General features: G+C 43.4%; 1 protein-coding gene across 5 annotated transcripts in view; it reads left to right on the forward strand.

The window, feature by feature from the left end:
* The first annotated feature begins 1,830 nt into the window (after nucleotides 1–1,830).
* RNF111 (ring finger protein 111) overlaps nucleotides 1,831–20,542 on the forward strand; it is a 55,355-nt gene continuing 36,643 nt past the window's right edge. For 2 of the 5 annotated variants that reach the window (XM_056572435.1, XM_056572437.1), the window contains exon 1: nucleotides 1,831–2,159. The gene's annotated coding sequence lies outside the window, so the exon portion shown is untranslated. Of the gene's footprint in view, nucleotides 2,160–19,468; nucleotides 19,658–20,542 lie in introns of all 5 variants that reach the window. The other 3 variants (XM_056572438.1, XM_056572439.1, XM_056572436.1) reach the window with 2 other exon arrangements.

A 20,542-nucleotide genomic window follows, 5' to 3' on the forward strand; every position in this document is an offset into this window, starting at 1 on the left:
GGCAGCTTGTTGATATGTATGAGGCAACTATCTGCCCCTCTCTGATAAAATGCTGAATAAAGTGACTGGGAGGTTAATGGCTGGCGTCAAAATCCTTCTCAGTGAGAACAAGAAAAGCACTGCACTGCTCTCTGTCCACAACACTGATGTGACTAGCCATTGGACCAATTCAGCGTGTCTGTAACACACAGAGACACGCAGTCCATCCTATCCCTCTGCAATGTATGGCATGAAATGAGCAGCCGCAAAATGGCTGCTGATTATATATAGGCTACATCCTCCATGTGATTCAGGGTCATCTCGCCTACTTCCCTTCCCAGCATCTCCAGCCCCATGTACTGACATGTGGATCCGCCATTTTAGGTGTCCTGGAGCCTGGAATGCTGTAAAATAGAGTTTAATTAACCGATTTGCGTGATAGAATCGAGCGATATTCGCATTTGTTGCGAATCGAATAAATCCTGAAATTCGTAATGAATTTGGGTTCGATTTGCTCATCTCTAGTGGTAATGATAGCAGTTGTTGTCAGTATGTCTGTAAAGGAGGTCCCACAGTTTAATTTACCCACAGGATATGGGATAACTAAGTGATCAGTGGTGGTCTTTGATGTAGCTGAAAGTGTGGTGCCAAAACAACACTGTGGGGGAGATTTATCAAAATTTGTGCAGAGGAAAAGTTGCCCATAGCAACCAATCAGATTGCGTCTTTCATTTCACAGAGGCCTTGTTAAAATTGAAAGAAGCGATCTGATTGGTTGCTATGGTCAAATGGGCATCTTTTCCTCTGAACAGGTTTTGATAAATCTCCCCTTGTATCGCCTTCTTTGCTCATAGATGGAAGGTATGGTAACCTTCCACACAATCGGGGGACATGTATCAAAACCTGTCCAGAGTAAAAATTGATGAGTTGCCCATAGCAGCCAATCAGATCGCTTCTTTTATTTTTGAACTGGTCTCTGAAAAATTAAAGGAAACCAATCATCAGATTTTACCCTATATAACGCTTGGCAAAGCGTTCTATAGGGTAAAATCTTTATTTTCACCATCCCGGGGGGATGCTCCTGCCTCCAGGGATGGTGAAGATATGAAGTTATAAACTAGTCACCGCCGCCGCCGTAAGTAGTCACCTGGGCGGGGAGCTCTTCTCACCTACTCCCGTTCTTCGGCCGGTAGCGACGCCCCCTCTGCTTGATTGATGGGCCGCGTCATTGTTCCGCTCACTGAACAGACGGAGCAGAGTGATGACGCTGCCCGTCAATCAAGCGGAGGGGGCGTCGCTCCCGGCCGAAGAACGGGAGTTGGTGAGAAGAGCTCCCCGCCCAGGTGACTACTTACGGCGGTGGCGGTGACTAGTTTATAACTTCATGTCTTCACCATCCCTGGGGGCAGGAGCCTCCCCCGGGAATGGTGAAAATAAAGATTTTACCCTATATAACGCTTTGCCAAGCGTTATATAGGGTAAAATCGGATGATTGGTTCCCTTTAAAGAATTGATTGCTGTGGGCAACTCAGCAACTTTTCCCCTGGAGGGGTTTTGATAAATCTCCCCCAATGACTGCAGTAAACTATATATAAAAATACTTATTGTCAAAATTGCTATATTTGGTCACCCCATATCCCATAAAATGTGCTCTAAAAATGTCTTCTCATGGGCAGCAGTTTCAATTTATTTCCTAGGTTATGAACGAACACCTCCTATCTCTCAAGTGTCAACTGTACACCTAAAAAACAGGTGCCCGAAAGTAAAATGGACGCCGAAGAGCCTCTAAAGCAGATCACGTGACCCGCACTAGCGGCTGTCGTAATAGAAGTCTCGCTTTTCCGCTTCCCTGTTGTGTCATAATAGTGTCGCGAGAGGAAGGGAGAGCCTCAGTTGCTCGGGCCGAGGACGAGTCTCCGCTCGGCTGATACGGGCCGTGGTGGACCGGGGGGCAGCTCTGGGATAAGTGCCCCCTTCCCCTCCGGCTCCTCTCTCCTATTCTAAGGGGAGGACGGAAGAGAATTCCTACAAGGCAAAGGAGCCTCCCCCATCCCCCCACCGGGGGTAGAGCCAAGCGATCGGCCCCTTTGGGTGGGGAAGGAAGCTGCGGGGGGTCGGATTGTCCCCGGCTACGGCAGGCGGCGTGATGATCCAGGCCCCGGACTCGTAGCCCGTGATCGGTAAGAGCAGCCGGTGCGCTTTATATAGGGGGCTGGGGGAGCCTACAGCGTGGGCGAGGAAGGTGGGGGAGGGGGTTATTTACATCTGACATCATTAACCCCTTGGTTACTGCCGGACCCTTCATTTACTGGAGGCTGATAGACCCCGGATTAGACAGCGTTGTATCTGCAGTGACGTGGTCAGCATTCTCCCCTGTCACCAGGACCCCACACTGTACAGAGGAAAACGCCACTGGGTGCATAAGTCTCTGTTCACACTAGGAGCCAAGACAGCTGTGCCCAGTCTGTTTTTAGGGGGATTTTTGATGCCATGACAGACTTAAAGTGGTGTCATGTATTCTGACTGGCTGAAAGTGCCAGAAGTTGCGCATGTGTGAACTAGGTCATAAGAAGCGTCAAATATAACCGTAATTGCATTGCCATGTATATAACAAAATTCCTATAAGCTACCTGATGGTATAGGACGGTGGTTTCCAACCTGTGCACCTCTGGCTGTTGAAAAACTACAACTCCCAGCATGCCCGGACAGCCAACGGCTGTCCGGGCATGCTGGGAGTTGTAGTTTTTCAACCGCCGGAGGTGCACAGGTTGGAGACCACTGGTATTCTGGATTCTGTTGTAGTTTTGAGCTGAAAGCTGAATTCCGACAACCATTTTGTATGGATGTTTTATATAAGCATTGTGGGGGAGGTTTTTAAAACCTGTGTAGAGGAAAATTGGCGCAGTTGCCCATAGCAACCAGACTGCTTCTTTCACTTGGTTGCTATGGGCAACTGCATCACGCGTCCCCTACACGGGTTTCGTTAAAGCTCCTCCAGTGTCTTCTGCGAGCTAAGTTTATGGGCCTCACTACGACTGATAATCCAGAATATTTAATAATCCAGCCCCCGGCCCTTTACTGTGAGAAGAGCCAGGAAGAATTAGGGTATGAAGATGTGCGAAATGTCCACCCGGTAAATACATTCCGCACCTTTGAACGTAGACGGCAAATAATTTGAGCGAAATCCATAAAAAAAAAAAATAGACATGTGTATTTCTGCGGATGAAACGTGCATGTAATGAGCATAAGGCTATCCTCCATATAAGATAGGGATAGAGATGAGCGAACTTACAGTAAATTCGATTCGTCACAAACTTCTCGGCTCGGCGGTTGATGACTTTTCCTGCATAAATTAGTTCAGCTTTCAGGTGCTCCCGTGGGCTGGAAAAGGTGGATACAGTTCTAGGAGACTCTTTCCTAGGACTGTATCCACCTTGTCCAGCCCACCGGAAAGCTGAACTAATTTATGCAGGAAAAGTCAGCAACCGCCGAGCCGAGAAGTTCGTGACAAATCGAATTTACTGTAAGTTCGCTCATCTCTAGCCAGGGACTATTGATAGGATTCTGATTATTGGGCAGACTAGATGGGCCAAATGGTTCTTATCTGCCGATACATTCTATGTTTCCATGCCGGAAATGTATTTTCCGCGGCAGAAACATCTGACGTGGAATTTCCACCGTGTGCAGCAGAATCCCATTAAAATGAGTGGGACTATTCCTTCAGAATTCCTTGCTAACATTCCGCCGCGTGAACATACCCTTACTATGGCCGTCGACGGGTAACGCAGGTCCCTCGTGACTGTTTTACAGAAAGAAATGTGGTAACGCTGGATTCCCAGGTTCTTGTGGTACTGTTTTTGTGTTCATGCTTGCTTTTACTTTTAAGGGATTTTCCAAGATCTGCGCAGAAAAAAAAAAAAAACTGGTTGGGAGGTGGGGCCATAAAATAACAGATTGTTTTTTACTCGCATAACGTGTTCCCAGCGCCACAGTTTAGGGATCCCTGTTATCTGGTTTACTTTACTGCAGCAATGATGTACCCGTGCCAGTCTCCGACCCCAGCAGCTTTGTTATTTTGTGGCAGCCCCCTTAGACTAGTTGCAGATCCTGTGTATGTGTGTATATGTGTATATATATATATATATATATATATACTCCATGTTTTTTGTGTATGTAGTAAGCATATCTTGCTGTATGTTTACTACATACACAAAAAACATGGTGAGTCTTACCGTAATTTAAAAAAAAAATAAAAAAAATAAAAGGTTTCTGAGATCTGCAACTAGTCTAAGAGGGCTGCCTCAAAATAACAAACCACCCATTGATTTTAATAGATGGAATTTAATCTACAGTATACTTGGCTTTTTTTTTTTTGTGGTTGTTTTTTATTTTTTGTGTGGTAATCAAAAGCACAGTTTATGACCCTTTTGTGTCCCACCAGAAAGAAAAAAAAGTATACATTCATGAAAAAGTTTGAACATAGTTACTAGTAGGCTTTGATGGATTTAGGATTACAAAAATAAAAAACATGGGTGCCAAAACAGTGCCACACCTGTCCACAGCTCTGCCCCATAAACTAAGGTCTAAAAGAGAGGAGGACTTCCAAAGGATGAATGGCTTTGAACGGCGCTGACCAGAACCAGAGGCATGAGGCAAAAACAGCAGGTTTATTTGGATTTCCCACAATGCAACACGTTTCACTGCACCTGGGCGGCTTCATCAGGCAGATGCCTGATGAAGCCGCCCAGGTGCGGTGAAACGCATTGCATTGTGGGAAATCCAAATAAACCTGCTGTTTTTACCTCATGCTTCTGGTCCTGGTCAGCGCCGTTCATCCTTTGGAAGTCCTCCTCTCTTTTAGCCCTGTGATTGGGAAGGCTGCAGACCAGGCATTATTACCCCTCTACGCTTACCATTGTTGTGTGTGGGGTCATGTAACCACCGATGGTAAGAGCTCTTAGTTATTATGATAGATTACCTGAAGGTGGTTTTACGCTATGGAGCGCTCTCTTCTTTGCCTTCTATAAACTAAGGTGGCGCTCAGCTACAATACCACGCACAAACTAAGGACGTGTAACTATAGTGAGACTATGGAACTCTCTGCTGCATGATATTGTGAATATTATGGATTTCTATTACTGGATAACCCTTTTAAAGGATACCTGTAAAGATGAACTCCTGACCATTTTTCAGATTAGTGTGAAGGGACACATTCCACTCTGCGTGTTACATTGCAGAATATCAACTTTACAAAAAGAAGGGAATAAGAATGGCACTCACCACCTGGTTGCCTTATGTTATAGTTTACTGCACTCACACAAATAACCTAACTGACATGCGCTTAAAGGGATACTCCGGCCCTAAGACATCTTATCCCCTATCCAAAGGATAGGGGATAAGATCCCTGATCGCAGGAGTCCTGCCACTGGGGACCCCCGCAATCTCTCATGCAGCACCCACCTGTGTCAGATGCACGGAGTAATGATCGCTCAGTGTCTGAAGATTCATGACCACAGGGCTGGAGTATCGTGATGTCACGCCCTGCCCCCTCAATTCAAGTCTATGGGAGGGGGTGTGACAGCTGTCACGCCCCACAAAGGCTTGTATTGAGGGGGTGGGATGTGGCGTCACAAGGGGGCGGAGTCATGATGTCACGATACTCCGACCCTGTGGCCGTGAGTCTTAAGACACGAAGCGGTCATTGCTCCGTGCATCTGACAGGGGGTGCTGCATGAGAGATTGCGGGGGTCCCCAGTGAATAGGGGATAAGATGTCTTAGGGCCGGAGTACCCATTTAAGGTGTTTGTTTTACAGTTGCTCAGACAAAGTAGGACATGCAGTATTTTTTTTTTCTCACTCAGCTCCTGTCTTTTAAACGGGTAAAGCAGCGGAGCTCCTCTTAGTGCAGCCCAGCAGCAGTGTAAACTGGCTAATCGGTCATATAGGAAATATGTAAGCTGCATGCTATGCTATTCAGGGGGGATATTCTATGACATAGGCCCAAAATCTTGCCTGGTTCCTTCTGAAGTTGTACATTAAGAATTATTATTACTGGAGACACAGGACATTATTGAAGAAGAAAAAAAAATTATATATATCAGAGGCTCCTGCTTTTATTTATTTGATGTTGCCTGTATAGCGGCAACATATTCCATGGCATCAGAAACTGTAATTATTTAGTCAGTTTCCCTAAGGGCAGGGCTTAACACATTTGTTATGCATCTAAGAGCCAACATAACAAAAGTATGAGCCAGGATTCCGCACGTCACGCAACGGGATGTCATATTATCAGTTAAGACATCCTTTACTTATATCAGTTGTCTGGCGGCGTTTCCCTCCGGCGTGCTCCGCAGGGAAACTGATCGCAGAACTGATCCCATTCATTTGAATGGGACAGTTCACAATCATCCGGCATCTCGGTCTGATGACAACGGATGCATGTTGTCATCAGTTCTGGCATCAGTTGCGTTGAGATTTAGGCTGGGATTATGTATGCCGGATGACAGATTTATGTAATCCTAGCCTAAACAACTGATGCACGTTGTTATCAGTTGTAGCATCAGTTGCATTGAGTAGGAGACTCTCTTAGGACTGTATCCACCTTTTGCAGCCCACCAGAGCTCCGGAAAGCTGAACTAATTTATGCAGGAAAAGTCATCAACTGCCGAGACGAGAAGTTCGTGACGAATCGAATTTACTGTAAGTTCGCTCATCTCTAGCATTGAGTTTAAAGGGGTTATCCACCATAAGGTGATTTTAGCACGTACCTGGCAGACAGTAATGGACACGCTTAGGAAGAATCTGCGCTTGTCTTGCGGATAAATGGCTGTCATAAGATTACAATAATACTGTGGCTAGCTTTTTGTTATCTGTATTTCCTGTTTGACTGTTCCTTTTTTTACTACAAATCCCACAATTCAATTTTCCTCCCTCCCACACATCAGCCACCCCACCCATTGAAACATAAATGAGCTGCATCCATTCTAAAGACCTGTGGTTTTCAATTAGGGTGCCTACAGCTGTTGCAGAGCGATCCCTCCACCCCCACCCATTGAAGCAGACAGGCTCCCTGTCATCAGCTGACTAGTGAGTCAGGCCTCGGACGCATTGCAAGCTGGGAAAAATCTGAGACACAATTTTGTATTCTGGTAAAAATAAATATTGGGGTGAAAATCACAGAAGAATTGTGAGAAACCGTCACACACAGGTACAGACACTATATTATGAACTACACTAACTTTACAGCCCCTGTAGCATAGTCAAATAAAAAAATTCCTGAAATACCCCTTTAAGGCTCGGTTCATGCCAGACATATGTGAACCCAGCCTAATACTATCCCCTCATCTTTCCCTATGTCAGTTATTGTTATTGTCATTGTGTACCACAGTCATAAGTGTCCTCTCCTTTAAAAATTTTTTACTTCCACCTTTGATTCCCCTTTCTGATTGTGGTGTTCAGCATTGAATGTCATTGGTGGTTCAGTGTCACATGATTGCAGTAGCCTTGGCAATCACACTCCGTACTCCTGTGTACGGAGTGCCACCACTGAGGCTACTGATTGGCTTCCGCGGTCACCTGATGTCCACTGCTCCTGGAACACTACAGGCAGATCTGCGCAGGAACAGTGGTGGAGGTAAGTAAAACAGTTTGACACTACCATAGAAGCTCATGATGTGATCCACATATCTCACATAATGGAGAATTTAATAGAAAGCAAAATACTGGTTATTTATTTATCCACAGGGAGGGCATAAAGACTCCACATACATATAGCCTGTGGCTAGGGCTGGGCGGTATGACCAAATGTGTGCATCATGGTATTTTTGTAACTTTCGGCGGTTCCATAGTATATAACGATATTTCCTCCTCAACCTCCCTCCCAAAAAAATTATCAGCCCAGAGCTGTCCCCATCGGGGTAAATACTCACATGTCACCCGCTAGCGCTGCCCTCCTCGTGTTGTAGCCGCCGGCGCTGACACAAGGTAAACAAAATAAACTAACGCATGTTGTGAAGTCGGCCTTACGCTGGGGACGGGAACGTCGGGCAGCCGTCAGCCTATCACCTGCCGCAGCGATTTTCCGCCTCGGCCGGTGATAGGCTGAGCCCACTGTCATGTAAGGAGCTCTGGACGGCTTCTTACATGGCAGTGGGCTCAGCCTATCAGCGGCCGAGGCGGAAAATCGCTGCAGCCGGTGATAGGCTGACGGCTGTCCGACCTTCCATTCCCTAGGAAGCAGATGAGGCCGGTATCGTCCAATGGGAGGTAAGATAACGTTTATTTTTGTTTGTTTTTTGCAGACCGGGCAGAGGGATACCACACAGTATAGAGCAGTGGTCTTCAACCTGCCGACCTCCAGATGTTGCAAAACTACAACTCCCAGCGTGCATGCTGAGAGTTGTAGTTTTGCAACATCTGGAGGTCTGCAGGTTGAAGACCACTGGTATAGAGTGTCAGCGCCGGCGGCCGCAATAAACAGCAGGATGGGGACAGCGCTAGGCTGATAATTAATTGGGGGGGGGGGGGGGCAGAACAGCGCTCCCGGGCAACATATGATTAGTTCCCCGATGTGGGGACAGCGCAGCGCTGGGCTGATAATTCATTCGTTCCCGAGGGGGAGGGGCCAAACCGGTATTGCGGTATGGGTTAAAATTCATATCGTGCAGCACAAAAATGTCGGTATTCGGTATGAACCGGTATACCGCCCAGCCCTACCTGTGGCTGGATTTGAAACCTAGGACCCCAATATTAACCATTGACCCCCACAATTCTTTTGTCATTGAGCGAGAAGTTCTTTATTTTTCCCATCTAGATGGTTGTGCAGCAATTGTTAGTGAAGCTCCACATGAAGTCAGACAATAAATGGTGGCATATTACTTGCTGATATACGCCAGAACGCTGCAATGCTAATTTTCAGGTTCCGATCATTATCTCTGGGACGCGTGAGGGGAAATTTACAAGGCAAGCCGACTGTTATAACTGTTTGTTATAATGATACATTTTATGACTTGTAGCAAGTCATCAGAATGGCTCTTCTATTGTAAGGGGGAGGCAGGGGTCTTCATCATGGAGTGGGATGTCGGTCGTAAATTGTAACATGTACACGTTGCGAACAATGAAAATATCTAATAATAACAATTCTCTTTATAAAGAATAGCTGTAATGCAGCACAAGTAAATTCAATGAGATGAGTTATGGCTGTATTCTTTAAAGGGCAGCGATTGGGAAAACTTTAGACGTTTTTATGTCTGATGTAAAGGATATATGTATTTGTCAATTACGCCTTGTGCTAATGTCTCAGCAGGCCTCATGTTTGATGTTTTATCCTGTCTTCATGATCAAGAAAGGTAACCCGCTTCATCTGGCAATTCCAGTACTTCTCCTAAGCACAGAACGAGACCCACTAGATACAGCTCACTATTGAGACCATTGTAGCTTGTTAGCTCGTATCCCGTTTACATACAGTTTATGTTGCACTTTTGTCATTTAGTTTTTTTTTGTTTTTTTTTTTTTAAATTAGGATTAAAGGAGTAGTCCAGTGGTGACCCAGTGGTGAACAACTTATCCCCTATCCTTAGGATAGGGGATAAGTTGCAGATCGCGGGGGGGGGGGCGACCGCTGGGGCCCCCTGTGATCTCCTGTACGGAGCCCCTACAGCCCGCGGGAAGGGGGCGTGTCGACCTCCGCACGAAGCGGCAGCCGACACGCCCTCTTAATACAACTCTATGGCAGAGCCGAAGCCCTGCCTTTGGCAATCTCCGACTCTGCCATAGAGATGTATTGAGGGGGCGTGTCGGCCGCCGCTTCGTGCGGGGGTCGACACCCGCTATCTGTCCGGAGAGCCGGGGCCCCGTACAGAGAGATCGCTGGGGGCCCCAGCGGTTGGACCCCCCCGCGATCTTAAACTTATCCCCTATCCTTAGGATAGGGGATAAGTTTTTCACCACTGGACTACCCCTTTAAAGAACTATAATGATATAATAATAATTGTTTATGCAGATGCCAGTGACTTGAAACAGAACCCTAGGCTCGGTTCACCTGTGCATCAATTGGGTCTGTTGGTGCTTCTGTAGGGCTTTTCGGTAATTGACAGCAATAATAGGGCAATCTGCAGTGCTGTTATTGATGTAATCTCTACTGGAATCTCCATGGACACCATCAAAGTCAGTACAAAGCCATGACGCTAATGTGAACAGATCCTTAATGCTATTGGGAATTCTGCTTGCTGTTATTTTCCTATAGAGGTTGTCCGCCACAAACAGCCTTTTATTACAAGAAGATCCCCTGGTGGTGAGCAGATTGTCAGAGGTCCAGATGGAGTAGGATCAGTTGCTATCTATAGGGGAGGCTGTTTCAAAGATGGTGACATATATTACACCATGGACCGGTGTTTCCCAACCAGGGTGCCTCCAGCTGTGACCAAACTACAACTTCCAGCATGCCCGGACAGCCGTAGGCTGTCCGGGCAAGCTGGGAGATGTAGTTTGGCCACAGCTGGAGGCACCCTGGTTGCGAAACACTGCCGTGGCTGCTGAAGTCAATAGAAAATCACAAGAATTGTGAAGGAACGCTCACTAATATGGCATATACATTAGATTCTGGGAGTTGTAGTTAAAGGGGTACTCAGGTGGAAAACGTATTTTTTAATTTTTATTTATTTATTTTTTAAATCAGCTGGTGCCAGAAAGTTAAACAGATTTGTAAATTACTTCTATTAAAAAAAATCTTAATCCTTCAAGTACTTATCTGCTGCTGAATACTACAGAGGAAATTATTTTCTTTTTGGAACACAGAGCTCTCTGCTGACATCTCTGTCCAATTTAGGAACTGTCCAGAACAGTTCCCTCCTACTCTGGACAGTTCTTAAAATGGACACAGATGTCAGCAGAGAGCACTGTGTTCCAGAAAGAAAAGAATTTCCTCTGTAGTATTCAGTAGCTAATAAGTACTGGAAGGATTAAGATTTTTTTAATAGAAGCAATTTACAAATCTGTTTAATTTTCTGGCACCAGTTCATTAAAAAAAAAATAATAATAATTTCCACTGGTGTACCCCTTTAAGCAACAACTGGAGAGCCACAGGTGTGAAATCATTGCAGTAGATAGAGGCTGTCCTGAGAGGACAAATCCTTTAAATTGGAGGTACTCTTCGTTATTAGCCAATTCATAGAAATGATCATAGGGATTGACTACTGCGAATCTTCCTTTACCCTAGTTTGCTGTTAAAAATACTAATCCTGGCAACTAGGAATACTGTCTGTCTGACCGCTAAAACCATTTTTTTTTTTTACGCGTTCTGGTGGGAATCATGTAATTTTATTCTTACTCCAAAGAGCGCTCGTAAGAATCTTTTTTTATTTTTTATTTATTTAGTAGTGTCTCAGATTACACAGGTATTCAGCTCAAGCCTGAAATTGGACTGATCTGGCCTCCTTGCAGAGAGGGGATGAGGAAGATTGTTGAGCACTCAGAGCCAATATTTCTCTATCACTAAAATGTTGTAGGTATTTTTACATTCCATATGCAATGACCTCTTGGGTGAGTAGTCAGTTCACTGCTTGTGCCGGTTCACACACTTGACAGGTTTTCGGTAATCTGGTTAGCCTTTGATCTTTCCTTCAGGAAGGAAGAATTGCTAGAACTTGGTGTGAAGAGCTACACGTGAGGGAGCAAGTTCCAGTGAAAGTGTCCTTATTACATTTGCCTTCCTCGTAGTTGTCATCTTGGTCTGAGTGGGTCGCACATCAAACATCACGCTCTTACTTAAGTGGATTAGTGGACTTCACTATGACAGCTTCCCAAAAATAGCTCTTTGAGAATGTTAGAAAAAGTGATGCTGTTCAGCCCTTGATCCAAAAATCTTAGTGAAGGCGGGTTGAGTCTACACATGTAACTTGTAAGTCCTGTAATGGGGCCTCTCTTTACCACGGACAATATATTAGATGTTAAACCTGAATGTGTGCCTATCCATACTACCATCAGTTGAGATCTCTGCACCCAGACCCCTACTAAAGAAAATTTGAAATCACAGGACTGTAAAACCGTATTAAAGGGGTTATCCAGGAAATATATATATATATATATATATATATATATATATATATATATATTCAACTGGCTCCAGAAAGTTAAACAGATTTGTAAATTACTTCTATTAAAAAATCTTAATCTTTTCAGTACTTATGAGCTGCTGAAGTTGAGTTGTTCTTTTCTAAGTGCCCTCTGATGACACCTTTTTCGGGAATGGTCCAGAGTAGAAGCAAATCCCCATAGCAAACCTCTCCTACTCCCGAGACAAGCAGAGATGTCAGCAGAGAGCACTGTTGCCAGACAGAGAACAACAACTCAACTTCAGCAACTGACAATTATTGGAAGGATTTTTTACTAGACGTAATTTCCAAATCTGTTTAACTTTCCCGAGCCAGTTGATACGATATATTTTTTTTTTTTCTGGAATACCCATTTAAATCTTGGTTTATTTAATATAATAAAAATGAATACTCCAAAAGTCCTCCAGTTTAGTGCATACCGTATATGTCAAGGCACACGGTTAAAACCCAATTCCAGAAATCAAATTACACTGGATAATTGAGACCTGCTGGAGATGTCCAGGAGACAAATGCATTCAGTTTAATCCAGCTCAAAGTGTGACCCCCCAAAAATTGTTACATTACACCACATCCCAACGTGTTTCCCTCCATTTGATAGTTGTGTTTACCGGCTGTGTGGCGGTACTCACTGGCTGTCATCAGCAAACACATCGAAGGAGATTCATCAAGCTCCGTACTAAATTTTTTTATTTTTTATATTGCGTAAAAAAGTCGCAGGTACTTGTGCATGTGCAACTTTTCTATACATGCTGCGACTTTAGATTTTTGCTTATTTCAAAGCACATTTCTGAAATCTGCTCACGTAGTAATTTTTATTTTATTTTTTACTTTGCAGCGGTCATATATTTATCAAATGCGATAGTCACTATTTCTGAAGAAAAAGTCGCATCTCCATTTAAAAGTCACATATGTATTCCAGGTCCAACCTGGCTTACAGAAAGTGCAGACATCATACAAAAGGACATTAACACCCACTTTAACAACTGTTCTTGTTCTGCATCATGAAACAAAGCTACTACATTAATGTTAATTAAAGAAAAAATTATATAACTAATAACTATTAATTTAAAGGTTGAAAATACACATTGCACACCTTGCTAATATTAGGACACATACATGCTGGCGTACCCACAAAATTTTTTTTAATTTAATGTTGTGTTAAAGTAGCATAAGGCACAAAATAATTTGTGTAAGAATTTTTAGACTATGTAAATAACCCATAAGTGGCACCAACATTTTTTCCTTAAAGGAGTACTCCACCCCTAGACATCTTATCCCCTATCCAAAGGATGCGGCACCCACCTGTTACTGCTCCGGACCACGGGAATGGAAGATCGTGACATCATGACTCCCCGTGTGATGTCACGCCCTGCCCCCTCAATGCAAGTCTATGGGAGGGGGAAGGGGCGGGGTGTGGATAGGGGATAAGATGTCTAGGGGTGGAATACCCCTTTAAAAGAAAGAAACATCCATAGTAATACAGCTTCGTGCACATTTTGGGGTGGGTAACGTACCAAGCGTTTTTATTTTGTAACTTCACTATTGTTTATGTGCCCGTTGGTGCTGCGCGGTCTTCCTTCCTGACGTAAACTCCGGCCTCAGCGTAGTGATGCAAGACTCTGCCCACCAATGTCACAAAATGCGGGCTCAAAGTTAAAGCGTAGCCGTCGGATCAAACAAAAAAAATATATATATTTTTATTTCACTCAGTACGTAATCCTGACCATGTACAGTACATTACATTTTTATGTGTCTAGCACCTTTATTTATTTATTTTTATTACACTTTTAATTCAGCTCACTGAATTCCTCTCAAAGGGAGGGGGCGTGGCCTCACTGTGCAGGTCTCCACCCCCTCCCTTAATATTCTGTCTACTCACATCTCGTATAGCATTAGCAAAACGACATCTCCCAGCTTGTCCTCACTGACAGTAGCGGGACACAAGCTGACAGTGGGAGTATTTCCTCCAGCTGTGAGCTCTGCGCTCACAGCTGTCAATCAAGGAAGTGTGTCCATGACGCATGGACACAGCAGGACTAGTATGTGTCCGAGAAGGCAGGGGGGCAGTTGTTTGACTGGCTTTTTCCGTACGAAATACTGAAAATTTTCTAATGAAAGCAATTGCAAAACGTATTGGTTTTGCATGCTTTACAACATATCACAAGTTTTGTATCACAGTGCCTATTTATATGGATATTCATGGTGCGACATAGTATGTTTTCAATATTTTTAAATTTCTGAGGGAGGATCGATAGTTGCAGTGCAGCTATTTAGTGCTATGCAGCCCCCCCCCCCCCCCCACACACACACACTCACTCTAGCAATGCTACTGGTAATAAAGGGTACATAAAGAACTTTGGCTATTATTATTTTTTCTGCTTTAAAAATTGATTTTGTAAGCTGGTTTCCTGGGTTTTGCCTACGTGTGATTTATTTATCAAGGTCATGCGACTATTTAATAAATAAGTTGCATGTAAGCAAAAGTAAGACGTTTTTTAGATGTAAAACGTTTGAAAAGAATGATAAATCTCCTTAATCATTTTTATGATTAGGTACCCTGTCCCTGTCCGTGTGTCTGACAACTTTAAAATTGTTCAACTATCATGGGATGCCCTTATGGTTACCCCTGGGGCATACTCCAGTTATTTGGCATTACTTAGCTGGGGCTGGCAGTTACAGTCCTGTGATATGCGAATCAATGCAGTCTCTGCTGTGTCCATCGAATATCGAATATCGAAATTTACCTAAAATGGCAGATGTGTTTTAAAGGGGTACTTCACCCCTAGACATCTTATCCCCTATCAAAAGGCAGCACCCCAGACATCCGGTGCACAGAGTGAACTCCGCTCCATGCCGGATGACTGGCGATGCGGAGGCTTGTGACATCACGGCCATGCCCCCTCATTGCAAGTCTATGGGAGGGGGGCATGATATCCGTCAGGCCCACCCCAATAGACTTGCATTGAGGGGGCATGGCTGTGATGTCACAAGTGGGGCGTGACTGTGATGTCACAAGCATCCGACACTGCACCCGATGCTCTAAACGAATGCCAGGTGCAGCAGGGAGATCGCGGATCCGGGCTAAAATGTCTAGGGGCAGAGTACCCCTTTAACTTAGATTTAATAACATTATTCACCGGTACTGTGGCAACTCTTTAAACCAGCGTGTGTGAATACAGCCTTTGCAGTTTTTAAAATGTATTGTTACAAGGAAATACTGTATATCATTTCTTAATATTTTCTATTTCTGGATTCTGTATTTGTATTTTATTGTTTGTTTAGAATTAGTGTGATCAGTTTTTCTTGTAAGGTTTGTTCAGAAGTCACACACAGAGGCCTGTGAAAATATATTTTTCGGTGAGTAGCTAGCTATGTGCTGAGACATGTACTAGCACTTGGAGCAGATAAGTGTTTGCTTCAGAGCTGCTATTTTAGCTGTACATTTAGGGGTGTGTCTGGAGCAGTGACCCCCCCCTCCCTTTTCAGAGTTCCAAAACACATTCTTCTGTCAAAAGCTAAGTAATGGTTTATAGGGAAAAATGAGGAGACACATTTTATAGAGTAGCTTAGTGTTCCAGAGTATTACAATTCTAGAAATAATCTCCTGTGTGATCTGGCACCTAGAAGTGAGCAGTAGTACTTTAACTCCTTAACGACGCAGGACGTATATTTATGTCCTGCACCGACTCCCGTGATATAACGCGGGGTCACGCGGTGTCCCTGCGTCATATCGGGTCGGTCCCGACGGCAATCAATGGTTGGGACCTGCGGCTAATACCAGACATCACTGATCGTGGTGATGCCCGGTATTAAACCTTCAGACGCGGCGATCAAAGTCGACCACCACGTCTGAAGTGAAACTGAAATCATCCCGGCAGCTTAGTCGGGCTGTTCGGGACCGCCGTGATTTCAACAGCTGGCAGGACAGCAGGAGGACCCCCTACCTGCCTCCTCACGGTCCGATTACCAAATGACTGCTCCGTGCCTGAGATCCAGGCAGGAGCAGTCAAGCGCCCATTACACTGATCAATGCTATGCTATTGCATATACCATTAAAAAATGTATGAAAGCGATCAAAACAAACATGGTACCGATAAAAACTTCATATCACGGCACAAAAAATGAGTCCTCATACCAGCCCATACGCAGAAAAATGTAAAAGTTATAGGGGTCAGAAGATGACATTTTTAAACGTATACATTTTCCTGCATGTAGTTATGATTTTTTCCAGAAGTATGACAAAATCAAACCTATATAAGTAGGGTATCATTTTAACCGTATGGACCTACAGAATAATGTGTAATTTTTACCAAAAAATGTACTGTGTAGAAACGGAAGCCCCCAAAAGTTACAAAATGGCATTTTTTTTCTTCAATTTTGTCAGACAATGATTTTTTTTTTTCCGTTTCGCCGTGGATTTTTGGCTAAAATGACTAATGTCACTGCAAAGTAGAATTGGTGGCGCAAAAAATAAGCCCTCATATGGAATTTTATGTTCAAAATTGAAAGGGTTATGATTTTTAAAAGGTGATGAGGAAAAAACGAAAGTGCAAAAACTGAAACGCTCCGTCCTTAAGGGGTTATAGTACCAGCGTACCACTAGAATTTGCAATTGGCAATATGTTAGCAGTCTCGTCATTTGGGAAGTAGTGTTGCACTGCTTCTTCTACCCTGTGAATAACATTGCTAGACCCACCCCAAAGTCCTGTAAGTCTAAGGCTGCATGCGCACCACGTTTTTGCAATACAGTTCCCGTATCAGGTTTTTGATGAAAAACTGATTCCTCAAAACCTGACTAAACTGTATCAAAATGTGTGTGCAAATTTCAACCATATATGGTTGGAAAAATGATGTCCGGTTGCATCCTTTTTTTTTTTTTTTTTTTTTTTTTTTTTTTTGGAACCGTACGCACATACGGTTCCCATTGACTCCCATGTAAAAAATAAATAAATAAATATGTATACGGTTTAATAAGGTTTTCACCCGGACAAAAAAAAAAACGTGGTCCTGAGAAATGTCCCTCCCAAGATTAGCTTCTATCGTCTCTGAATTGCGCGCTAAAGGCTCAATTTGATTACCGTATTCACTGTTGCTGGTCACGTGAGCGCTAAATAGGCCCAAGTGCTCACATGACCAGCGACAATGAATATCCAAATTAAGCTGGTGGGCCTGCCTCCAGTGCGCAGTTCAGAGAAGATAGAAGCAGATCTTCAGAGGGACATATCTCCAGACTAAAGGTATTTTGTAGTCTGGGACCCCTCATCGGTCTTAGTGTTCTGGCTATTTCTCACATGTTTACTTTAATGAGACCCAAGAGCAAAGCAGACCACGCTTTTGAGCCCTGCAAACATATACATGTGGGAAATAGCCCGAATGTTGTCACTAGTTGACTGCGTTTTATCAAAGTGAATAGGGCTGCTGCCAGTATGGTACTCATTACTCCTGATACCTATGTACCCTGAACAAAAAGAGAGAACCTGATTGAAATAGCCCCTTACTCCACATTCATCAATTGGTTGTGACCCTTGACACATTTTAAGGCTTTAAAGCATTCGGATTATGTATTTCAGAGGAGACAGCATGCTAGGAGTAGTACGTCTTGTAAGACGTAGTTAGCAATGTCTTTAAACAAATACGTATGACAGGTTAGACCTGACTTGCTACCTTGTAGCATTGAAAATATTGTCATCACCCTGCCACATTTAAATATAGACACAAATCACTTAGAGGTGCTCCTGTGGAAAACCAATTTTTTCAAATCAACTGGTGCCAGAAAGTTATACAGATTTATTTTTTTTTCTGTCCACAGTGCTCTCTGCTGACACCTCTGTCCATATCAGGAACTGTCCCCAAATCCCCATAGCAAACATATGCTGCTCTGGACAGTTCCTAATATGGACAGAGGTGTCAGCAGGGAGTACTGTGGAGGAAGAAAAAAAATAAATCCAAAAACAAAAGAACTTTCTCTGAAATATACAGCGACTAATAGGTACTGGAAGGATAAAGATTTTTTTAACCCTGAGCCCGGTCACGCCATGACCCCGCATCCCATCGGGTCGGTCCCGGCTGCTAACGATAGCCGGGACCCTGGGCTAACAGTGTGCGGCACCGATCGTTGTGCTGCGCACTGTTAACCCTTCAGATCAAAGTTGACCGCCGCATCTGAAAACGAAAGTAAACGCTTCCCAGCAGCTCAGTCAGGCTGATCGGGACATCGCGATAAAATCGCGATGTTACGATCAGCCGGAATGCAGGCGGAGGTCTCCTTACCTGTCTCCGCCGCGTCCGGTCGGGGTTTCATTGCTCCAAGCCTGAGCTACAGGCTTGAGCAATCGAGCCCCTATCTCGCTGATCCGTGCAAAGCTATGGCTTTGCAGGGATCAGCCTAGGAGATCAGTGTGTGCAGTGTTATAGGTCCCTATGGGAGCAAAAAAAAAAGTGAAAAAAAAAAGTTAACACAGGTCATTTAACCCCTTCCCTAATAAAAGTTTGAATCACCCCCCTTTTCCCATAAAAAAAACTGTGTAAATAAAAATTAACATGTGGTATCGCCGTGTGCGTAAATGTCCGAACTATTAAATTATGTCATTAATTAAACCGCACGATCAATGGCGTACACGCAAAAAAAATTCTAAGTCCAAAATAGCATATTTTTGGTCCCTTTTTTTTATATCCTAAAAAATAAAATGAATAAAAAGCGATCAAAAAGGCCGATCAACACAAAAATGGTACCGATAAAAACTTCAGAACACGGTGCAAAAATTGAGCCATCATACCGCCCTGTGCGCGGAAAAAAAAAAAACGTTACAGCGGTCAGAAGATGACAATTTTAAACGTATACATTTTCCTGCATGTAGTTATGATTTTTTCCAGAAGTACGACAAAATCAAACCTATATAAGTAGGGTATCATCTTAACCGTATGGACCTACAGAATAAAGAGGAGGTGTTATTTTTACCGAAAAATTTACTGCGTAGGAACGGAAGCCCCCAAAAGTTACAAAATGAAACTTTTTCTTCAATTTTGTCGCACAATGATTTTTTTTTCTGTTTCGCTGTGGATTTTTTGGTAAAATGACTAATGTCACTGCAAAGTAGAATTGGTGGTGCAAAAAATAAGCAATCATATGGAATTTTGGGTGCAAAATTGAAAGGGTTATGATTTTTAGAAGGTGATGAGGCAAAAACGGAACCCTGCGTCCTTAATAGAAGTCATTTAAAAATCTGTTTAACTTTCTGGCACCAGTTGATTTAAAAAAAAATATGTTTTCCGTTGGAGTACCCCTTTAAGGTCATTCTGCACTATATATTTTTTTTTTCTAGAACATTTATTCTATGTGCCTTCTATTTGAATATTGTTTGCTTCACTTCTCTCTGCAGAATTTCTGTGAAGTCATTACTCATCTCTCCACACCATCTGTTGCCAGAGAGGAGTTTACAGCATAATGTTTCTGGACTGTGTGACTAGCTTGCCAAATCATCCCTATTGAGCTCAATTCTTCATTTTATTTGGTTGTATGGAGAGGTGTATTTCTTCCTTTCTCCACTTGGCTGGTGCTTTACAGAAAGGTATCTGCAGTGTTACCTTGGTCCCACAAGTTACAATATTAATTGGTTCTAGGACGACCATTGTATGTTGAAACCATTGTATGTTGAGACCATAACTCTATAGAAACCTGGTAATTGGTTCTGAAGCCACCAAAATGTCATCCAAAAATAGGAAAAGGTGAGGATTAAAGGGGTATTCCAGGCAAAAACTTTTTCTTATATAACTGGTTCCGGAAAGTTAAACGGATTTGTAAATTACTTATATAAAAAAAAATCTTAATCCTTCCAATAGTTATTCGCTTCTGAAGTTTTCTGTCAAACTGCTCAATGATGATGTCACGTCCCAGGAGCTGTGCATGATGGGAGAATATCCCCATAGGAACTGCACAGCTCCCGGGACGTGAGTCATCAGAAAGCAGTTAGACAGCAACTCAACTTCAGAAGCTAATAACTATTGGAAGGATTAAGATTTTTTTTTTAATAGAAGTAATTAACAAATCTGTTTAACTTTCCGGAGCCAGTTGATCTATAAAAAAAAGTTTTTGCCTGGAATACCCCTTTAAGGAAAAATAAGTAAATAACTAATATAGATAAAGAAAATCTTTACATATAAAAGTAAGAAAGAGCTGCTGGGAGCTGTAAATCACTATCTATGTCAGTGTTTCCCAACCAGGTTGCCTCCAGCTGTTGCAAAACTACAACTTCCAGCATGCCCGGACAGCCGTTGGCTGTCCGGGCATGCTGGGAGTTGTAGTTTTGCAACAACTGTAAGCACCCTGGTTGGGAAACAATGGTTTATGTAGCGGACAGGAGCTTCTTCAGGGTCCTATACAGTACACACATATGGAGCCTCCCTTGGTGTCCAAAGGAGCAGCAAACCCTGGCACAGGTAAGGAGTAGTACAGA

The sequence above is a fragment of the Hyla sarda genome, chromosome 4 (genome assembly GCF_029499605.1).
Source record: "Hyla sarda isolate aHylSar1 chromosome 4, aHylSar1.hap1, whole genome shotgun sequence".
NCBI classification, from domain to species: domain Eukaryota; kingdom Metazoa; phylum Chordata; class Amphibia; order Anura; family Hylidae; genus Hyla; species Hyla sarda.